Source organism: Cervus canadensis, chromosome 31 (genome assembly GCF_019320065.1).
Source record: "Cervus canadensis isolate Bull #8, Minnesota chromosome 31, ASM1932006v1, whole genome shotgun sequence".
NCBI classification, from domain to species: Eukaryota; Metazoa; Chordata; class Mammalia; order Artiodactyla; family Cervidae; genus Cervus; species Cervus canadensis.
The window spans coordinates 26,168,414-26,189,636 of record NC_057416.1 but is presented as its reverse complement, the minus strand read 5'-3'; positions in this window follow the sequence as shown (position 1 = coordinate 26,189,636).

The following is a 21,223-nucleotide window of genomic DNA, read 5'->3' as shown; positions in this document are numbered from 1 at the left end:
ACTACTAGAGAAAAGGATGAAAACCACATCCTAAATTTAATATATGATGTGTGCTTGCTCAGTCATTTCCAGCTCTTTGTGACCCCATGGACTGTTGCCCACCAGACTTCACTGTCCATGGCATTTTCCAGGCAAGAACACTGGAGTGGGTTGCCAGTTCCTACTCTGGGGGATCTTCCTGATGAAGGGATTGAACCTGCATCTCTAGAGTCTCCTAATCCTACGTTAAAAAAAAAAACAAAACAGTCTTATAGGTGATATGGATGAATTAAAATAGAAGATGTAAGGGCTGTACTTTAGTATAGGATAGATTCAAGGGGATGAAATGAATGAAAGTCATGAACTTTGCAGAAGAGTGATCAGGAGAGAAGATTCGAGAAAGTTTTGCAGAGGAAGAAGCACTTCAGCATAGGAAAAGATGAGCAGAAATTACCAGTGGGAATTGTGGGAATAAAAAATGTTACTCCAAGCTGAGGGATAACAAAGACCTAGTTGTATGAAAGAACCTATGTGTTTACGGGGCTGGCAATGGCTTGGTGTGGGCAGAGCTGAAACCCAGAAGGACTTTGTGGGGCTCTTGGGCACAAAAGTCTTTTTGTGCCCCAACCCTCCCCACCCACCCCACCCCCCATTTCTTGTAGGCAAGATTCTAGCTTCCATGGCCTTCCCTGAGTTCCAAAGGGTGGATTTGAACAGCTGCTAGTCAAGGGAAGAGCAGCCAAGAAACTACCCGAGGCAGGATTCGGGGACCAGAGATCATTAAGATTAGGAGGCACACCACCTGAGACCCTGCACAGGGTCTTGTCAGCAACCCCACCCTTGAACTGTTGCTATAAAACCCTTCTGGGTTGGGACACACAGTTTTCCAAGGCAGAAGTCTGCTGTGTGCCCCTCTGCCTGGAAAAGTGATAAAGCCATTCTTCCCTACTTCACCCAAAACTCTGTCTACGAGATTCAATTCTGCTCTGATACAGAGAGGCTGAGCTTTCAGCAGAACATGTATTTGTACACAGTCATAGTAGGCTTCCCTGGCGGCTCAGATGGTGAAGAATCTCCCTGCAATGTGGGAGACCATGGTTCCATCCCTGGGTTGGGAAGATCCCTGGAGAAGGAATTAGTAACTCACTCCAGTTTTCTTGCCTGGGGAATCCCACTGGACAGAGGAGCCTGGCTGGCTACAGTCCATGGGGTTGCAAAAGTCTGATACGACTAAGTGACTAAACCTATCCATCTATAGTAGGAAAGCAAACTGGAAAAATAGGAACCATATCCCAAAGCACAAGGTATCTGAGGAATGAACTGTCTGTCAATAGAGGTGTTTTAATACTGGTTCAAAGTAGGTGACTTTAAGCAAACATTCTATATTAAAATCTGATTTTCATATCAGTAAAAAAAAAATGACACTTGTTTAACTTTGAAAACATGTATTACATGAAACTTTTTAACTGCAAATTCTTCTCTTACATTTAAATTATCATTTCCTTACTGAAATTGTATGTATTCAGTATTCAGGATCACACTCATTTCATAAGTTAAGGAAAACTACGTTTATTCTTTCTAAAAATCTGATTTCGATGGACAGGAATTCATTTTTTAAAATGCAGCAAATATTTATTCAGGGGGATCTCACTGTGCTCAGTACAGTGTCTGAAATGCATAGCCCTTGTATTATTTTCAAGAGTCCAGAGCCTAAAACCAAGCCATAGGATAGAAGTTGAATGCACTGTGGGGTCAATGTCATGTCCCTGGTGAAAAGAATGAATTAGGACTTTGCCAAATGACTTGGAGGGATTGTGGAGGAAGAAAAGCAACACACAAAAAAGTAGACTTCAAATGATCCCATTTTTGAAAAACCAACAATGTTCATGAACGTAAATGAGACATGAGGCTATGAGAGAAGAAAATAAAAGGACTTTTTTTACACATCCATTTTAAAAGAATCTTAACCAGGACGGGCAACTCTGGGAGAAGGAGGGCTGGTAAGATCCAAGTTAAAAAAAAAAAATGATAATGATACAGTCCCATTTAATTATCTGTGTGGGTGTGGGTAGGTGGTACATTAAACAAATGCACAAAATGATAAAAATCAACATTTTAATGATGATTTTTTTCAGGTTCAGGGTAAAAGGACTCTAAGTGATGTTTTCATGCTTCAATATATTTTAGGCCTTGACTAGGTTTGACAATGGACAAGTACTATTACATAATATAAAAAGCTATTTTTACCACGAGAAGAAGGGAGTTCACAGATCAGCTAATGAAGGACAGAGAACTATGTGGCATAGTGGATAATTGCAAGTACTGTGGGACCAGACCCCCCGGGCTTGAATCCTAGCCCTTCTCCTTATTAGTTATGAGACCATAGGAAATGTAGTCAATTCCTCATGCCTCTGTTTTCTGACTCATAAATTGGTCAAAATAATAGCACCTATCTTCATGGAGTCTGATGAAGATCAGACAGATTATCATTTGCAAAATCACTTCAATTAGTGCCTGGCATATAAGAGAAACTAAACTGGTATCTGTTACATGAAACAAATGATAGTAGTAGAATGTCCTAAGTGTCATGATTCCAAGGAAGACTATGGGAGCACACAGAAAACTGACTGTTGTACCTGGGGCTGTCTAGAAGGGGGTCAGGGAACCTTCTCAGAATACGTGTGGATCAATGGAGAAGTCATTCAATATTCTACTTAGACTTAGAGAGAAAGAAAATAGAAAGAAGGCATCCCAGAAAGAAGAGAGGACAAAGCAATGCCTCAAGTGAAAGAGATGCTCTCGTTCTTTTTTTTTTTAATATTTAATTGCCAGCTGAGTAGCTGCCTGAATGAAACTGAATGGTAAACAGAAATGGAGGCTGTAGTCACTGTTGCTTGAAGTGTAAATGGTGGGTTGGTGGTGGGTTAAGGGATGTGTGATTGAAACAGAGATAAGGCAAATGATACAGTAAATATATGAGGTTGTTTTTGTTTTGTTTTTCCACAAAGCATGCAGGATCTCAGTTCCCTGACCAGGGACCGAACCTGTGCCCTCTGCAATGGGAGCAAAAAGTCTTAACCCTTGGACCACCAGGTAAGTCCCTCTTGTTTGTTTTTTTGTCTGTTTTATCAATAGAGTAAAAGAAAGTTTTTTGCATCTAAAGAATGGGATTGGAATCAGAATGTGAAATGTGTTGGCTGTCTCATCATGGGTGAAGAACTGCCATCCTTATTTTTCCTTTCCTGTATCTTTTTTTACTTCCCTCATCACCTTCTTGCCTAATGTGTTTCAGTCCCATTTGATATTGTCATCATTCATTGAATAAGTTGATCTAAGGCACTGATCAATGGCATGCACAGTTTTTGAAAAGCCCAGACACCTATGTAATTTCCTAAGTCAGATATTCAAGGTTGGGTCATCAAGTTTCCGTAAGCACACATCATGCACTAGTGTGCAATGATCATCTCTTAATCATATACTGCTCTCCTTAACCAGTTCCTTGTCTATTCATCAACTCACTACTCACACTTCCTTCCGTGACCTCCACACTCATTGTCTTTTGATCAAAAGGTCCCTGGGGCATATGATTTTGAATATAGATAAAAGGTCACCTTCTCTATGTAAAGAGCTGTATTTTCTAAATACTAATAATAGAGGGGTAAATTACTGGTGGTAAGTTGACTGGGAGAATGGAGAATAATGGCCAGGAGGTAGGAAGAAGAAATATTTTCTAATGAAGAAATGAAAATTGAGAATAGTTAAATAATAATAAATTGGGAAATAGCTTAAAAGAGAAACTAGCTCATGGAAATTTCTTTAATGAGCATTTTATGGAATTTTTTTGGGGGCTGTGCCGCAAGACTTGCAGAATCTTAGTTCCCAGCCAGGGATTGAACCCGGGTTCTGGCAGTGAAAGCACCAAGTTCTAACCACTGGACCACCAGGGAATTATCTGGATTTTTTTTTTATGCCACAAAAACGCAAAAGGAATTGTCACATAGTGCTTATCTGTCTGAAAAGGAGGACTAATAGAAGCTAGTCCTATTAGAGGACTAATAAAACTAGAACAATAAAAACCTTTTCCCTCAGTGGACATGAAAGTGCTAGAACTTGAAAGTGCTAGAACTCTAGATGGAAAGAAAATATATACATAGAAGAGAATAAATTTCATCAGCAGCCAGGTATTAAAAAAACTCTGATTTCAGAGCCTGCGCAATACTTTAACACCACAGAATGTAATACTGAAAATAATGCTGTGACCATCATAGCGATGCTGTAGTACTCATTCTAGATGGAGCCTTCGGAGACACTTATTCACTAAATTACAGGAAATGCTGCCTGATGACAACTCAAAGCTTACTCCTCCTCATAGATCTCCCCTCAGCCTAAAGGATCCCTCCTGCCTGAAGCCACACCTTTCCCTGGGGGGAAGTCTTAATAATTGGACAAAGTGACACACAAAAGCCTGGAGGCTGACCCCCATGTAACTCTGCTCTAGGGCAAGAGGATTCAGCTGAGGATCCCGTTGTAAATAAAGAGCAGTCCATCTTCTTCTGTAGCCTTCCCTCCCTCAAGGGCGCTCCAAGAGCCCTCCCCAGAAAACTCAGATCTCTCTCTGAATCTGTTTCCTAAGGAACTTGATCTGAGGCAACTCTCGAGACCCATCCTGTATCATTTTATACCTGAGAAAACTCAAGTCTCTGAAAGGTGAAGTGATTTGTTCAAGAGAGCACAGCTCATAAGGAATGGATCTGGGAAGAATATTTTGATTCCTGATCCAGTTAAGTGCCCTGTCCTGTGCTGTGCTTAGTCGCTCAGCTGTGTCTGAAACTTCTCGATCCTATGGACTGCAGCCTTCCAGGCTCCTCTGTCCATGGGATTCTCCAGGCAAGATACTGGAGAGGATTGCTATGCCTTTCTCCAGAGGGCCTTCCCAACCCAGGGATCGAACCCAGGTCTCCCATATTGCAGGTGGATTCTTTACCGTCTGAGCCAACAGGGAAGCCCATTAAGTGCTCTATGGACCTCGAATACTGGCCCTGACAGCAAAGACCCAAAAAACAATTCCTAAAGGCTGTAGCTTTGTTTCAGAACAATAGCTACACAAAATAGACACAAATAATAGCTCCAAATCAAGCCCGAAATATTTTGTGTCCTTAGTACTATTTGCCCTAAAGGGATTTTTGTTGTTATTAGTTTTAATAGAAGGATGATAGAGAGGTATACGATTAAGCCACCCAAGATGGCTGTTCTCTGTGCAACCTCTGCTCCACCAGTTCTAGCTTCATCTACGCCCTACTCACCTGACTGACCCTCCCTCTAAGAGACATGCTTGCTCCCGGCCCCAGCTAGTGAGTATTCAAATCTTTAGAACACCTCTACAAAGATAGCTTGGGGCTTCCCTGGTGGCTGAAACAGTAAAGAATCTACCTGGCAATGCAGGAGATCTGAGTTCAACCCCCTGGAGAAGGAAATGGCAACACACTCCAGTATTCTTGATTGGGAAATCCCATGGACAGAGGAGCCTGGTGGGCTACAGTCCATGGGGTCACAAAAGAGTCAGACATGCCTTAGCGACCAAGTATAACAACTATGATAGCTTCCAAAGGTGGGTGAGGAGGATGCCCCTCTTCTGGTTTCCCTGGTAACTTATGAACCAACCTGCCATCAATCCCCCCAGAACTGGAAAGCCCCCAGGAGCAAAGCCTTGCTGCCATGTCCTGCCTGCTCTGTGTGCATACGGTGGGATGTTGATCCAGGACTTGGCTTCAGGCATGTAAGGTCTCCTATCCATTAAACCACTGAGGTCACTGTCGCTGTCTCCGGGCTCTTTCTTCAGTCTTGAGGCTGGGCAAGTACAGGGTGAGCATGCCTGCACGGAGCAGCCCAACCAAGGGGAAGTTCATCCAAGCAGGTTTCCCACTCAGCGTATTCCTAGGACTATAATTTCCAGGAGAGACAGCTTGTGAAGTTCTACAGCTGGAGTGACAAACGAACTGACAGCCATCGACAGAGACTTGTTTTTTTTTTTTTTTTTTACTACATGGACCTCTCAATGACTTATTCATCAATTGGTTTCCTATTTTTAAAATATTATTGAGTGTGCTCAGATCATTAGTGTCAACATACTTTTTGAAGTGTTCTTAAACTATTTTTTTTTAACCTTTTCTGTTGGGAAAATGTATACCTAGACCTCTGGAAAGAAGTATTATCTAGATATGATTCACATATTGGAAATCTAGTTGTCCTTGGAGGTTTGAGTTGTATTGCAAAATCATGTTGATATCGAGGTTGAGAAACGCAAGAATAACTGGTAATGATTTCTAGATGTCCAGGGTGTGACCAGGTCAGAATTTGCTTTCTTCTACCTCCCAGGAAAGCATGGGTGCTCTGTTCATATTCAACCTTGCTCAGTGCTCAGGTACAGATGGAGAATCCAAAGTCAAGGAGCAAAGCATGCGTGCGTGCATGCCAAGTCGCTTCAGTTGTGTTCGACTCCATGCAACCCTATGGGAGGGAGCCTGCCAGTTGATTTTGTTTAGTGTGTTTTTGTTGATGTTGTTTAGTTGTTTAGTCGTTAAGTCGTGTCTGACTCTTTTACAACCCATGGACAAGTTTCTTATATCTCCTACGCTGGCAGGCAGGCTCTTTACCACTAGTGCCACCTGGGAAGCCCCAAGGAGCAAAGAGGAATTTGTAATTGGAAATGACTGGGCTTCTCCCATCACTTGACTCTTGACTGCATTTAGTGCACTGAGTTGACTGAGTCTTGACTCTCCTGCAGAATCCAACCCAGAATTCATTCTCGGGACTCTGTTGACAGTTCTCCAGGAAATCGCATTAGGCTACTAAGCACAAGTCATTCTGATACATCCTGCTTCAGTGATGGTCTTGCTTTTGCTACTCAAACTTCCCAGAGACGGGGGCTTTTTTCCAAATGAATTTAAATGAAATAACCTGATATAATTTTAACTGGCCTGGCTGGATGCCACAGATACATTTGGAAATTTAAAAAGTCAAGACATTGGACCTCAGTGTAGGCTGTGTTTTCTTTTTCCAGAAAACAAAATGATTTTAAATTAGGGTATAAAACAAAGTATCTTACTAATTACATATTTTTTTTTAGTGTTTGAGAAGATATAACAAATTTGAACTATGTCACCCTCCCCAAGTGATTCACAGGACAACCTACTGATTCTGAGTGACATTCTGATCAAAATAATTGCCTTTGAAAGGCATTTGCTGTGACTCACTCACCACGGCAGCCTTTCAAAGCTCTTTGAGAACACTGAGTCATGCATTTTCACAATATGTCTTGAGGTAAATGGGTAGCCAATATTATTATTCCTTCTCTACCTAAGGGGACAACCATGCTCTCCAAAGATGCTGCCTCTATTTAGGATATTCTATCTCTATAGAATACTTCCTTGTGCTGACTTCTTGAAGTCATTCTGCCCCCATGTTTCGTCCTTTTCACATCAGAGATATGAAGAGAGGTAACTGGTTTCCAAAAATCCCAGGTATTTCACCCTCAGGTTAGTTTTCTAATCAAGACCAATTTGGTGACTTTTTTTTTTTCTCTTCCAAAAAATGTAATATATATAGTATTCCCAAATACTTCACCCTCAGGTTAGTTTCATAATAAAAACCAATTTGGTGACTTTTTTCTCTCTTCCAATAAAAGTAGTATATATAATATTATGCATTTATTGTTTAGTCGCTAAGTCACGTCTGAGCCTTTTGTGACCCAATGGACTGTAGCCCAACAGGTTCCTCTGTCTACAGGATTTCCCAGGCAAGAATACTGGAGTGGGTTGCCATTTCCTCCTCCAGGGGATCTTGCTGACCCAGGGATCAAAACTGCATCTCCTGAATTTCAGGCGGATTCTTTACCGCTGAGCTACCAAGGAAACCAAGCATTATGCTTACATATTACAGTATATTGACATCAATGACAGGAAACCCATGGCCTCTTACTTGCCCCATTTCTACTGTGTTTTAACTGTTACAAAGGGCTTCAAGATGATGACCTGAAATCTGTCTTTCAGCTTTCATTTTACCTTCCAGGAAAGCAAAGAACAAGACTCTTTTCACCTATTTGAAGGCATCTGCCATTCTTCTACTTTATCCAAGTGCAACTTTCTCAGAGGATTCAACCAGAACTCATAGGGATGGTTTCCAGACTCTCAATAAACCAGTTATCCTTTCTGGTCAGGATACCAAGTGTCAGAGTCTCCCTTAAAACATGTTATCTAATGTTGAAACCAGTCTTTAAGACACAGTCTAAGCATAAAAGAGCACAGAGAGTCTATAACTTTCCCTGGCAGAGACACTCTAAGACCCAAGATACTAAAGCAATATGACTGTTTTTTCCCCTCCTTTGTTATCTTTTTTTACAAAACATGCAATTTTACACAAGTCAGATATCTCTGCCGCCCCATCACTAGAACATCTGAGCATAATCACGCCAGACACGTCAGTATTGCTAGCACATGGAAGAAAACTTGGATCACAGCACTGGTTCTCCTAGGTTGCATCACTTTTCTTTGCTGCTTCTCTATTCTGACTCAAGTTCAAAGGAGCAGAAACCAGGGAGCAACCCTTTGTCTTTCATCTGTGTGCCAGTACCACACTGCTCTCAAGAGCTCAGTCCTACGAAAACAGGACAGACAGACATGTATTGGCCCAGTGCATGGCTGGAGGATTTCTATCAGATTTGATCCCGTTGACTAATAGAATATTCTTGACCTCGGTGACGAGGTTCTATCTGTGGATCTCAGAAAAATCTCAGCACAGTTTAGGGTTGTTGAAACTTCAAGTATTCATCTCATGGCCAGAGTTGTCTTGCCATCAAAGATATTGCCGAGGCAGTCTCCCTGATGGCTCAGTGGTAAAGAATCTGCTTGCCAATGCAGGAAGACACAGGTTCAATCCCTGATCTGGGAAGATCTCACATGCCATGAAGAAACTAAGTATGTGGGCCACAACTATTGAGCCTGTGCTCTGGAGCCTGGAAGCCACAGCTACTGAAGCTCATGTCCTCTAGAGCCTGCAACAAGAGAAGCCACTGCAATGAGAAGCCCGTGCCCCGCAAATACAGAGTAGCCTGCTCGCTCCACACAGAGCAAAAGCCCATGCAGCAACAAAGACCCAACACAGCCAACGTAAATAAATAAAAATTTAAAAGATATTGCTTGAGCATGACTGTCTTTACATTAAGTAATCTCTTTACTTAAAAAAATAAAATTCCTTCAAGTGTCTAAAATAAAAGAGTTTGGAGATATAATTTTTGCACTTATCTCTGCAGAACTTCAAGAGCGCAATCTTTTTTTTTTTTTTTTTAAACATTTTATTCTGTATTGGAGTATAGCTGATTAATAATGTTAACAATGTTGTGATAGTTTCAGGGGAACAGCAAAGGGACTCAGCCATACACATACATGTATCCATTCTCCCCCAAACCCACCTCCCACCCAACCTGCTCCATAACATTGAGCAGAGTTCCATGTGCTATACAGTAGGTCCTTGTTGCTTACCAATTTAAATACAGACGTGTGTACATGTTCATCCCGAACTCCATAACTACCCCTTCCCCCCAGGCAATCATAAATTCCCTTTTTAAGTCCGTGAGTTCAAGAGTGTAATCTTCATTCTCACTCTATGTTTCTAAGACACTCTTTAAAATCCAATTTTAGGACTCACTGGCTCCACTTTGAGTATATTTGCTATAGTAAATGCGTAAGTCAGTATAAGTAGTTCTTTGTTGTTTTCTCTGAAAATCTATTGACTGAAAGAAAGGAAACATATCAGTTGGACAAAATAATTTCTGGAAATAATAAAGGCTGAATTATGTGCAAGTTGACCAGCAACTAAGTTCTCAGCTGCCCCATTATAAAATAGGAATATGACCACAGCCTTGAACTGCCAGCAATAACTTGTAGAAGTAAGATGTTCTGGACACAGCAGACATTGAGTAATGTTTAGGATCACAGAGGTGAAAGAAACCTTCGATATCACCTAATTCAATCTCTTTAATTAACAGAGGAGCCTGGTGGGCTACAGTCCATGGGATTGCCAAGAGTTGGAAACTACTGTGCAACTAATTTTCACTTTCAATCATTATTATGACTTTAAAATTTTTAATTTTTCTTTAAATTGAGGCCCAGTGAAATTAAATGATTTAGTCAAAGTTACACAGATATGTGATAGATGATTCAAGACTGATCAATATTTCCTAATATCTCCATTATCACGCCCTCACCTAGAACAGCTGCTGCTAGTGATGACTTTATTTACATGACTCTCGACAAGTGCTAAAATAGCCTAATAAAATTTTGCAATAATGATTCAGTCCTGTTAGGCCTCCTAGAAGATGATTAAAAACTTTAATATGATACTTTTTTTCAAGTCTCCTTCTTAAGTCTTAAGTTTCTTTCTTTGTAGAATCGAACTTGTTTATGGCTCCTTATATCACAACATAAATAATAATAGGAAGTGATCTAATGATGAAGACAATAAAAATAATACTCATAAAATATTTAGGACAATTAAGTATGATAATCTAACTGAAACATTAAAACAACCTCATGACATACATAATATTCCAGGCTTTAGACTTGATAATACTGAGACACAGACAGATTTGTATATTTTTCTCAAGGGCCCACAGCTCAAAAGTGGCAGATTTCACCCTGTATTCCTAGCTGTTACATGATCACTATCAAAAAACAAGATAATATCCTGAAGAGTTTAATAAATAATGACTAGGAAGAAATGAGGGCTCCCCAAGAGGCTCAGTGGGTTAAGAATCCAACTGCAATGCCAGAGACACGGGTTCAATCCCCAGGTAGGGACGATCCCCTCGAGGAGGGCAAGGCAACCTACTCTTGCATTCTTGCCTGGAGAATCCCATGGACAGAGGAGCCTAGCAGCTATTGTCCATGAGGTTGCCAAGAGTCAGACACAACTGAAGTGACTGAGCACACACACACAGGAAGAAATGAATGTTCTTGGGAGTTCTGAAACTACTGGAAGCATTTCCAGATAATTTTTCAGATTTTTTTTAAATTTGCCTTTTCTGGTCTTTTTAACTGCAGTGCAGAATCCCCAGAATGAATCATACTTATTCCGCAACCACAGATATCAAAGCATCCTCCCATCAAAGTTCAGTGCTGGGAAAAAGTGTTTGCTTCCCAGAATCCCAGACCCACATCTCAGCTTGTTTCAAAGATGCCTTCCCTATTAGTTAGGAGCCTCCACCCATTCCCTTGCTATACACACCTACATCCCAACTCAGGCTCCCAAAGCTGAATTCCCGGTACTGAAAAGCAAGCCCAAGCAAGACACGTCTCTACTCAACACCTAAAATTCTCTAACAAGCAGGATGGTTTCAAGGAAGAGACAAAGCAAATCCCCAATCAGTGACCTGCTTCCTGCACCATTTGGGGTTCACCCGGCTCACAGGGCATAGCCTGCTTTCTGCGGTAAGGATCAACAGAGGTGAGGCAGCTCCTGCTTCTACAGCCATAAATCACAGAGGTGTAAAGACAACTAGACATAAAATCTGTACAAGCTTTGCATATGGTGTGCCTGCAGATACCAGAGGCTTGGCTGAATAACACCAGGAACAGTTTAGGTTGGAAAATTCTTTAGAGGGCTTTGACAAAACCTTCTAAAGACTGATGTTTCAGTGAACTCATCCTGTCAAGTTACATTTTTATAACTGTTCCTTTACACCGTTTCCGCAAGAGGGATAGGGAGGAGATGGGTGGTAAAGACCGGCCGTGGAAACGACTTTAGAATCAGCAGTCAGCGAAGTCATGGCGACAGTATTCAGAGATGGACTGCATCTCTGGATCCCACACTGGGCTTCTCCAAGCCCCATCACACAAGCTCAACGGGAAGCATCTCTCTACAGACTATCATCCACCAACCATCTGCTCGTGTCTCTAAGACAGCAATCTAAGGCTCCTCGGGACCAGCCAGATCTCAACCCCTCCTATAGATAAACTCAGAATTCTAGATCTGAGAGCCAAAGGCAGTGGGGAGAGGAAATGAATCAAATTCCAACAAGTAAGTAAAAAAAAAAAAAAGGCTTGTACGCCCTTGAGGCAGAAGCATAGGAGGCCTCTGCACATTGATAACCTATGACTCAGTCTTTTATCCTATTCCGTGGGATGGATGCTGCTCCTGTTCCAAAGGGATGTCCTCCCAGGGAGGTGGCTTCTGGAAGTGAAGAGAGGGTAAGCCCTGTCTCTGCACTGCTACATGCCATGGCTACCTTTTCATGACAATGACTTTTCACCCTATAGATTCTAGCTTCACCTCTGTCAGGGAAGTTATAATGAAGGAAGTCTCAGTCAGGTTTCGGAAGAGCAGGCCTCTGGCCTTGCTTCTGACCTGCTTGGACACCACCTGGATTCCGTGCCTTCCTGCAAGCATGACTAGTCAGGTGGCACTTTGGATAGGGAAGAGAGTAGGTCTTGGAATTCTTCAGCCCATGGAGGTCTGGCCAAGCCCCTGGGGTCTAACAAAATCCTATGACTCACAAGATAAAAACAAACTGCATTGTAAAATAGTTCAGGTAAACTCAGAGATGTATTTTTGAACACAAACTGATGATAACATCATGATATTGGTTTGTGGCCTAGGATGGTAAGCGGGAGTCCCCAGAATTGAAATCTGAAGCCTCACCTGTGGAGTGGATGGACTACCTGGGATCTTTTCTCAACCTTTTCCCAACAGATTGCTGTTAACCAGGGACTTCTCAGTGCTATTTAAGTCTGGGTGCTGGTCAGCCCAGTTGGGTGATGTATGTGCTGTTACGTGTCGCTTGTGGTAAAGAAGCTGCCTCCCAATACAGGAGGCGTAAGGATGAGGGTTCAATCCCTGAGTCAGGATGGTCCCTTGGAGGAAATGGCAAGCCACTCAGGTATTCTTGCCTGGAGAATCCCATGGACAGAGGAGCCCGGTGGGCTACAGTCCACTGAGTTCCAAAGAGTCAGACACAACTGAAGCGACTTATCATGCACACACACACACGCATGTGCTGTTACTGCTATTTCTCTTCTCTTAATGACTGCATATTGAAATTAAGTCATTTTTAAATACTGAAATTGTTTATTGTCTGGAACGAGTGGTTTTTTTGGTTAATAAATCCTCTGAACCCGAAACAAAAGTAAAACTTTCCACCAAACAGTCATTTTTCAATATTTTTTTTCCCCCAAAAGAAGCAAACGGAAGTCCTTGACACTCATGTTGGTATCAACAGAAAACCTGAGGAAAAAAAGAAAATCAAAGCGGGAACCAAAATACACATGACTAAGAATAGGAATGTCAAGAACATAGCTTATGGAGAGGAAAACTGAAAGTTTTGATCTGTTAGTTGTATTGAAGCGGAGGCAAGGTGCAGGGCAGGGTGTGGAGTAGAATGAGTTAGGGAAGGGAGGAGGGATCTTCTTTACATAAGAATCAGAGATAATCTCATATATTATTTTATGTGGTTTTTTCAAAAGCATTTGGCAAAGCCCAACATATTTCATAATTACCTTATTCTCACAAAAGGTTCTTAAGTGAAATGGTTGTGCCAAAGGGCCATGCTTAGTTGGGGCTTGATATGACACTCATTCTCAGCTTCTTGTCTCCAGATTTTGGTCCTGCTTGGACACCAAGGAGGTGGCCTTAAAGCCAACAGCATCTTTGATGTCTGAGGATAGTATATATTCCTGCAAAGTACTTCATCCTCTGTTGATATGTAAAAATATGAACAAAGTGAGGACTGCTATTATAGAGCAAAAGTCTCAGTTGTGTCAGAGAAAGTCACTCTTTGAAAATATCAAATGGGGCTCTTATTGACTATTTGCACAGTCTTCTACAACCAGAACCAGAAAGGGTCTACTAAAGGAAAGAGAGCATTCAGGATATTCTTCCTTTCACGAGCTGCACCAGGGTCACGTTCAGTAACAAGAACTTAGGGAGAACAAGGACCAGAAGCAAAGGTGATGCCCAGGACTCCACTGGAGAAGAGTCAGGGACCACATATATCTCTCATGCCTGATGCCAGCTGTTTGCAGAAAGTAACTTTAGGAGTAGACCCTAAGACCAATATATGGAATAAATAGATGAAAGAAATGGAGAATACTTAAAAACATTTTTTCCCTATTCATACCATTATTCTATTTAATTCACCCACAGATTATAATTTATGAACTCATGTCAATGACTACATTTAAAAAATCAAAGTGAGGGCTTCCCTGAGGGTCTAGTGTTTAAGACTTCACCTTCCAATGCACGGGGTGCGGGTTCAACATGCCCTCAGGGCCAAAAAACAAAAACAATATTGTAACAAATTCAATAAAGCCTTTAAAAATGGTTCACGTCAAAACAAGTCTTTAAGAAAACATATACTTAAGTGAGGATTACGCTTGTTTAGTACTAACAAAACTAACCATGTTCTATTTTTAAAAGTCTATTATTTATAATAATAATGTGCATGTTATATTCAGAAAACCTCTACAAAAAAGGAAATATGTTAATCCTTATTTTAGAAATAGAAAAGAGATATTCACTCAGTAATTTAATTAAAGAAAAATCTTTGGTTGCTTATACCACAGCCACAGTCATGGCAGCATCTTACTTCTACATATAATAAAACGTTTTAGAAAGTGAGGCCTAAGTTACAAACCTGGAAAAAAATAATCAAACATACAAAACAAAGACAGAACCAAACTCAATACCTCCATCAAGAAATCCATGATTTTAAAAGGCACATCAAAAGTAAAGCTACTTAGTGGTAGAATAAGATTTAAATATGGATTTATTTGTGAAGGTTTTAAACACTGCATTTACTATCTTTAGCATCCTCAATGATTACACAGTTTGTAAAGTGCTTTGAGGTTATGAGATCACTAGTGAAGCTATCGGTTTCATTTAAAATAAATTCAACTAAATATGTCTTTCTTTACAGTGCTTCCAGCCCATGAAAATCATTATCAGAGGATGTGGCAGAAAGGGGGGAAAAAACCCAAATAACAAAATACCACTGCCGTCAGATTTTTTTCACAGGTGGTAAACACGATTCTAATGCTTGTAACCTTACAAGGTTAGAAAGATGGTGGTAAGAACTAGGAGAATCAGCTCATTTGCTAGAGGGACACATAAAGAGTTGACCGTTCCATTTTGCCATTTACAGAAAGATGGATGGTATTATGGATGGTATTAAGCTAAGTGAAATAAGACAGACAGAGACAAATACTATATTATATCTCTTATATGTGGAATCTAACAAATAGCTAGTGAATATAACAAAATGAAGAAGATTCACAGATATAAACAACCTAGTGGCTACCAGTGGGAAGAGGGAAGGGAGAAGGGAATATAGAAGTAGGGAATTAAGACGTATCATACTGTGACATACTGTTAGGTGTAAAATAAACTGCAGGGATATATTGTACAACATAGGGAACATAGCCAATATTTTATAAAATCTATAAGTGGGGTAAAACCTAAAAATTGTGACTCACTATATTGTACACCTGTTAACATAAAATTGTACAGCAAGTATTAATTCAATTAAAAAAAAGAAGAGTTGACACATCTCCCATTTCATTGTATGGAACTACTTTTGATTTCCTCAAAATATCATTACCAATGAGCTACAAAATCATATTGCCAAATATGGGGAAAAGGTAAGTCACAGTGAGCCTTCTCTTCCTATTGTCTTGGTGGTTTATGAGGTGATTTTGAAACTGACTAGTGGTTTGATCTCAACCAGTCAAGGAATCATTTCATTGACAATAGATGTGGGAGTTGTATTTTCTGTGGGAATCATGGAGTGCCAAAGTGCTTAGCTCATATGATTACATGGCACATTCTTGAGAAGAATCATCTGCCCAAGACGCAATATTACACGAATGCTTCTTCCACTACAACTGTTACCCCACCCTCCAAAAAAAGTTAGGCTTGTTTCCTAAAAAACCTTTTAGGAAGTAAACTGCTTTTCCTAAACACTGTAGCAAAACATCACTTATCCAGCCTGCCTTTAAGTCAATGTCACTGATAGACAATATCTGAATCAACCAACCAGATTACCCAAGACATTTAAAAACAAGGCTATACATGTATGCCAGAGATGTGTAATGATGACATGTTTTTTGAAGTCTAGGTGAGCAGCCTATTTCTGCACCAACATATTCAGTGCATAACTAACCTCTACACAAGAAATTGAGAGGATGAGTCTTAAACTATTTTTCTGCAGATAGTGAAAAATACCTAATAATTATAATAATATGATGCTAGAATTCTTTTTGCATGAGGATGGAAAAGGCAAAGACCAGTGGGTGGCTACAAAGTGACAATCATTGACTAGTTTTACTCATACATATTTTTAATTGAAAACTAAACAATAACATGAGGTGGATATTAGTGTTTTTATTTTATAAATGAGGAAAACAAGATCCAGAAGTTTAAAAAACTTGTTCAAAGTCATATGGCTCTTAAGTAGCAGAGCTGGAATTAGGTCAGATCTGTCTGGCTCCATTTACCATTAGATTCTTTGCACACTTACCCTTCTCCCTCCTGAGGTAGTAGTGGAAGGTACTATATTCTGCAACCAACATGTACATTCATGGGTGATTTGTGAGAATATATTACTTTATACGGACTTCCCTGGTGGCTCAGATGGTGAAGAACCTACCTGCAGTGCAGGAGACTTGGGTTTGATCCCTGGGTTGGGAATACCCTCTGGAGAAGGGAATGGAAAGCCACTCAAGAATTCTTGCCTGGAGAATCCCATGGATAGAGGAGCCTGGTGGGCTACAGTACATGGGGTCATGAAGAGTTGGACACAGCTGAGGGACTAACACTTTCACATTCATCACTTTATATTAATATGTGCATATTATATAGACAGCCTGATAGCTCAGTTAAAAACCACTAGAATATTGTAATTAGCCTCCAACTAATAAAAATAAATGAAAAATAAAAAAAGTAAAAGGAAATAGGTTCAAAAAAAAAAAAAAGAAAAGAATCCACCCACAATGAAGGAGATCCCGGTTCGATTTCTGGGTCGGGAAGATCCGGTAAAGAAAGGATAGGCTACCCACTCCAGTATTCTTGGGCTTCCCTTGTGGGTCAGCTGGTAAAGAATCTGCCTGTAACGCAGGAAACCTGGGTTCAATCCCTGGATTGGGAAGATCCCCTGGGGAAGGGAAAGGCTACCCACTCCAGTATTCTGGCTTAAAGAATTCCATGGACTGTATAGTCCGTGGGGTCACAAAGAGTTAGACACGACTGAGTGACTTTCACACACTTACAAGTCCAAGAGTAAAGAATACAGAAATAATATCAAAATGAATTCATTTTTCTTCATTAATATATTAAAGGTATATAATTTATAAACTCCTTTTTTCACAAAATTCTAAATAATTTTGTTTTATTAAATAAATGCATGAAATATTGGGAAATGGAAAAATCTCACATTTGACAGTATAGTATAATTTATTAGCAAATAATTTATGAACACTAGTAACTGTGGTGTTTAAAAACCTTATTTAAAAGTATCTATCATATGAAAATTTAGATTCCTGAAGACTGATATAGAATTAAAGAATCCTTTAATATAATTAAATGTTATAATTATAAATATATATAATATACATATTATATATAAATATAAGTATATTTATATGTAATATAAATATTATATTCATTAATATAATTTAAAAATTAAAGTACACTTAGTAAAATGTACTTTATAATCATTGAATAAAAAATAAATACATAGTGCTCATTCATTTTTCAAAAACAGTACTTAATGCATGTAAAAAATAATTTTAAATAGTATTCAAATGATATAGTTACATCCATTTGGGTTGTGTTAGTGGTGGGTGATTTTACATTAATTTTGCTTACCAGAAATAAACTCCTTCTTAAGCTTATTTATGTTCTGATGCTTATTCCCGTATGTTCTTTCTTAGTATAATATATATTGTTTATTAGTATTATATAACATAATAAAAATTCCTTATGCTTGCAACCTATTAAGTAAAGTGGTACTTCGTCTAATTAAAAAAGCAAACAAACAAAAAAAACTTTGAAATCATCAGTGTCTCCTGGAATGATAAAGTAGTGGACGAGAGCATATCCCCCATCAATTTTCTCAACATTTAATAAGCACTGATGATCTTGTTTAGATCCTGGATTCTGGGGGAGTGTACACTTAGAGCATTTCCTGTGCATAGAAGACACTTTTCCTGCTGATCCCTGCCTGTTTTCTTCTCTCATCTTTCTCCTCTTCTTAGGCAGTTCTCAGTTTCCCTCTGAAACTTCTGCCCCAACTCTCTCCTGCATCTCAAGAATGGTTTCCAAATTTAGCCCTACTGTGTAAACTTCAGGTGACAGGCATTTTCCACGGATACATAGTACGGTGAGGGTAAACCCCGATAAACAGAATATTTTATTTGCATTGTTGGGTGGTGCTACACAGCATATAGGATCTTAGTTCCCCAACCAGGGATCAAACCCGTGCTCCCTGCAGTAGAATCATGGAGTCTTAACTTCCCTGGGATCAGGGAAGTCCCAGGTGACCATTCTCCTACCTCAAGTCATCTAGAAAAGGCAGAGCAGAAATTCAAAGCCTACACTTTCCTGGTATGACCCTAGGTGTGGCTGGTTCTGTTTCCATCAACGTCCCCACAAACAGGTGCTCAGACTTTATTGAGGGATGACCCTGCCTCTGTCTTCCCATTTTACTGCATCAGGGAATATATGTTAAGAAAGCTGCAAAGATGCTCTACAGAGACCCTTAGAGGAACGATCCCAATTGTCAGATAACCTGCATGCGTTCCTCAGGTCATAGGCTTAAGAAGAATACTTAACAGACTTCTCTGGGCCACTGAACTTTCCACTTTCACAGGAAGCATCAGTGGTACTGGTAACCCTTTTGATCATCTTGCATCACTCTTAGCTGGGCCTCAAGTAAGGAAGGCATTACACAGCCCTGTTTACCTGGCCAAGGCTCCCTACTCTGAGTCAGTTGAACTTTATTCCACTATTCACACAAAATAGCAAAATCACACACTAAGAAGGGAGTTCACAGGTAGGAAGAAGTGGGCTGGAAAAAAAAGACACTTGACTGAGTAGGTGTAAATGGATAATGTGGTTCATAGAGCTTCTCCATTAGCCTGTCATAAAACTGGGCAGGTCTTGCTTTGAGCAAATCAATCATTGAAGAATATATTTTCAAATGATATTTTGGCACCCAAGTGTGAGATAAAAGCATGTAAACTGCTTTGAAAACAATAGTCATCTCTGATTACAGATAGTGTAGGATATTATGACCATGTACCATCAGCATAGAAAATGCTGACCCGTGAAGCAGGCTGCAAAATAGAGCTTTGAACGAGGGGTAAGAGCCCCGGGTTCCAGGCCTGGTCTTGCCACTGACATGCAGCTAACTTGCAGTGCTTAGTCGTGTCGGAATCTTTATGACTGATGGACGTAGCCTATCAGGCCCCTTTGTCCAAGGGGTTTCCCAGGTGACAATACTGGAGTGGGTTGTCATCTTCTCCAGGGGATCTTCCCAACCCAGGAATCGAACCCTTGTCTCTGGCATCTCCATCATTGGCTGGTGGATTCTTCACCACTGCGCCAGCTGGGAAGATCCAACACGCTGCTAGATTTGGACAAGTCACTCAACCACTTGGTGCCATGTCTTTATACTTTGAAACATTAACTGTATTGTACTTAATGGAGCTGACCAGCTCTAAAATGTGTGATTCCGAAAGAAGCATGGGGTAATCTTACAATATACTTCAAGTCTCTACTGGTCACATTTTGACTGTCATCAATATACCAACAGCAAGAACAAACAGTAATGAGATTTTAGGAATTACTTCACCATTTGTCAAAAGTCTCCTCTAATTGTAGAAACCCTGCTCCAAAATATTGCCTTCTGTTTCCAGATAAAGTCTCAGTCACCTTATAATTTCTTTTTATTTATGTATTTGGCTGAGCTGGGTCTTAGTCGCAGCATGTGAAATCTAGTTCCTTGACCAGGGATTGAACCCGGCCCCCCGAGCATTGAGAGTATGGGAGCTTAGCCACCAGAATACCAGGCAAGTGCCACCTTGTAATTTCTTAAACTTGCCATTCTTTGGGCTCTTCCAAAGACTTCAAAACAGTATAATTTTAGAAGAGTTTTAGAGGGATTTGATCATTTGCCACATTCCCTTAAAACTTGTTGCCTATCCTCTGTGGCATTGCTTTTGTATTCATTTTATTTTTGCTCTTCCTAGTTCTTTTGGGAAGAAAAATTGACTTGAAAAGAGAGGGCAGCCCAAAGTCCCAGCCTTGTATAGAAAACTCAGCACCTCTTGAATCATGTCAGCACAGCACCCTCTACTGCTTCAGGGGGAAAGAAATGTTTGCAACTATGAAAAACCAGAACATAACTGAGACATGTCATTCCACTCAGCTACACAAAGACGGGTAATAATTTCCCTCATTTGTCACCTGATTAACGTTCCTTACAAAAGTACACAGTTCTAGTAGAGGAAAACTTATCTTTTTAATCTTTGCATTTGGCTTGTTTTCTTTGTTCTACTGGATTGACCAAAAAGTTCATTTGGATATTTCCATACCATCTTAGAGAAAAACCCAGGTTGGATGCATGAGACAAGTGCTCAGGGCTGGGGCACTGGGAAGACCCAGAGGGATGGGATGGAGAGGGAGGCGGGAGAGGGGATTGGGATGGGGAACACATGTAAATCCATGGCTGATTCATGTCAATGTATGGCAAAAACCACTACAATATTATAAAGTAATTAGCCTCCAACTAATAAAAATAAATGGGGAAATTAAAAATTTATTAAAATTTATAAAAATTTTATTAAAAATTAAATTAAAAAAATAAAACGGTAATCATAATGAAAAAAAAAAAAAAAACTCAAACCAACTTTTGGGCCGACCCAATAAGTTTTGTGATATCAAGCTAAGAGGTCTCATGATTTTACATTTCAAGCCCAAACAATTACAGGCCATCTATGGAGTAAATGGATACTGTGAATAAATATATCTGCAGTAAGTCTCATGGGAACTTCCTAGTGGTCTAGGGATTAGGATTTGGCTCTGTCACTGCTATGGCCCAAAGCTTCCCTGGTAGCTCAATCGGTAAAGAATCTGCCTGCAATGCGGGAGACCCAGGTTTGATCCCTGGTTGGGGAAGATCCCCTGGAGAAGGAAATGG